General features: G+C 36.4%; 1 pseudogene across 1 annotated transcript; it reads left to right on the forward strand.

The window, feature by feature from the left end:
• The first annotated feature begins 742 nt into the window (after positions 1-742).
• LOC115959486 lies at positions 743-1,743 on the forward strand (annotated as a pseudogene). The gene has a single exon (XR_004084888.1). The product of XR_004084888.1 is annotated as a cysteine-rich repeat secretory protein 55-like (transcript).
• The last annotated feature ends 831 nt before the right edge of the window (positions 1,744-2,574 follow it).

Consider the following 2,574-nt stretch of genomic DNA (forward strand, 5'->3'; position numbering starts at 1 on the left):
AAAACAACCCATTACAAAAATATTGCCCATCATAATAAATTCAACCTAACTACCATCTATCAGTTGCAAGTGTAGATAGCAGTATAACTGAATCAACTTGTATATTCCTGAAACACTCAACAAACGCATAAACGCATGTGTGGAAAGTACAACACAAAATAAATTCTTGATTTCACATAACATAAACTAGAAGACATGTATCATGAATAACCTCATAAATATAAATCAATAATCAACGTAGCACAATGTGAAACAAGAAACATATATAAATACATCATAGTATCTCCCCCTATCATGGACAACCCAATCAAAAACAAAAATACATCATGAGCCAAAAATGTAAATACAGAATGAAGCACCTAGATACAATCAATCTAAAAGCTCCACAGCTCCAAAACATAAAAAATCTCCCCCTAACAACAAAATCTCCTCCATATGTACTCCCCCTTTTTGTGACGAATTGCCAAATGGCACTCACTCATCATCAAAAGGAGGTGGTGGAGGCGATTGTCTAAAATGCTCCAAATCTACGTGCAAGGCATGAAGCTCATCTAGCATGTCCACCAAAAGTTGACCATGAGCCGCCTGAACGGTCATGACAATCTTCAGCGTACGACGAATGTCTGAATCATTCGAAGTAGAAGGTGGGGGAATAGCATCAGCAACAGCAGCAGCAGGATCGACAAATGCCTTAGCAGAAGTATCACTTGTAGAGGAAGGAGGAGGAGGTGCGACACTTGGTGTGAGCTTGCTACAAAGGAGAAGTATGACTTTCAATTACAAAATTCTTCTCTTACTAGCTCTATGCATTTGTAATGCTGAATCTGTAGATCCCTTGGGACAGTTTTGCAATACAGACACTAATATTGGTAGCCAAATATCAGCTAATATTGATCGCTTATTAGCTTAATTGGTTTCCAAAACCACCTCCAATGGCTTTATTGCTACTTCATAATGTAAAAACCAAGACCAAGTTTTTGGCCTGGCTCAATGTAGAGGGGATGTGAGCAGAACAGACTGCTCAAGTTGCATCCAAGATGAAGCAAAGCAAATCCGCCGACGTTGTCCCAACCAAGCCGATGCAAGAATTTGGTATGACTATCGCTTTTTACGTTACAACATTAAAAGCTTCACTGGAGAAATTGATACATCTTATGGTAGATTATATGGGAATGTGGAAAATGTAACAGATCCTGATGCTTTTAACAAATAACTAGGAACTCTGATTGATCAGATTAGAGCACAAGCTGTTGAGACTAAGAATGAAGGGCTTGGGAAAGGTAAGACCAAGTTGTCAACATTTGTGACACTGTATGCATTGGTGCAAGCACAAGAGACCTGGCTCTGGTAGATTGTGCACAGTGTCTGGCCATTGCTGTGGGCAATTTTGAAAAATTTTGCAAAGACCGGAAAGGATGCAGAGTTCTATATAGCAGTTGTTATGTCCGATATGAGTTCTATCCATTCTTCTTTCCTCTTGATTCAAAGCCAAACGATACTCTGGCTGATACTGTTATGGCCATACTGCCATAGTTCCTATGCCAAATCAGCCCTTGTTAAGGAAATAAGGATGTTGCAATAACTCCTTGAAAAGTTCCATTTCAATCAGTATTGCTATTTGTGACATTTACATGTTTGAATTGAAGCCACGGGCACGAGGGCTTCACGTTAAGTGGCACTTCCTTGTGTTTCCAACGAGCCAAGGTCTTTTGTTAAATATTTTTATGTTCCTAATTCCAAGTATTTGTGTTTAAGTCTTTGCTTAAAAGTGACTGCATCTAAAAAGCCGATTGATTGCAATAAAAAACTCAACCTTACCTGCTGCCTCCATGCACTCGTTAATCGGTTCTAGTATTACCCAAATATATTAGACTCTCCAACTATACTAGAAGATTCTTTCTTATTTTGATAGATATCCATCCATTAACTATAAGGTCACCTATTGTCATAATAGTCTTCTTTAGTCTTCTCCATCTTTTTTTGTATTTTGTCTTGATGCATCTTCTTTTCTTAGGAAAATACTTGGGTACTCTCAGATGCTCTATTTATTTTAATGGAAAATCTTGTGTATAGATAGTTTTCTATGTTTGTAAGTGTTTGGTAACATTAGAAAAAATGAATCAAAGGAAAATTATCTTTGGTCAATAAAAAATGATTTATTTTTTAGAGTTTTTTTCGGAAAACAATTTTAATCATAGTAAGCTAAAAAAGCAAAGCCAGGAGATTTTTTTTTTTTTAACTCATTTAAAATTGCTACCAAACATAGGAAAATTATATAGTTTTATAGAAAATACTTTTTGGAAATTGACTCATTTTTTAGAAATCGTTGAAACAAATAGAGCGGGAGTATAGTGAAATAGTGCTCCATCCTCTCACATTCATGATAGACCACACCATAAATCTAATGAGTGGACTCCACCAAAAATATGAGAAGAGAGAACATCATTCACCATGCTCTGAAAATACCTAAAAATGACTCATTTTCCTATACTAGAGAAGCCATTCATTTGAAAAGAGCTACAAATGCAATGATATTACTCTCTTCCATATGGTCTTAAATTTCCTCTTTGGGGG

Source organism: Quercus lobata, chromosome 9 (assembly GCF_001633185.2).
Source record: "Quercus lobata isolate SW786 chromosome 9, ValleyOak3.0 Primary Assembly, whole genome shotgun sequence".
Taxonomy (NCBI): Eukaryota; Viridiplantae; Streptophyta; class Magnoliopsida; order Fagales; family Fagaceae; genus Quercus; species Quercus lobata.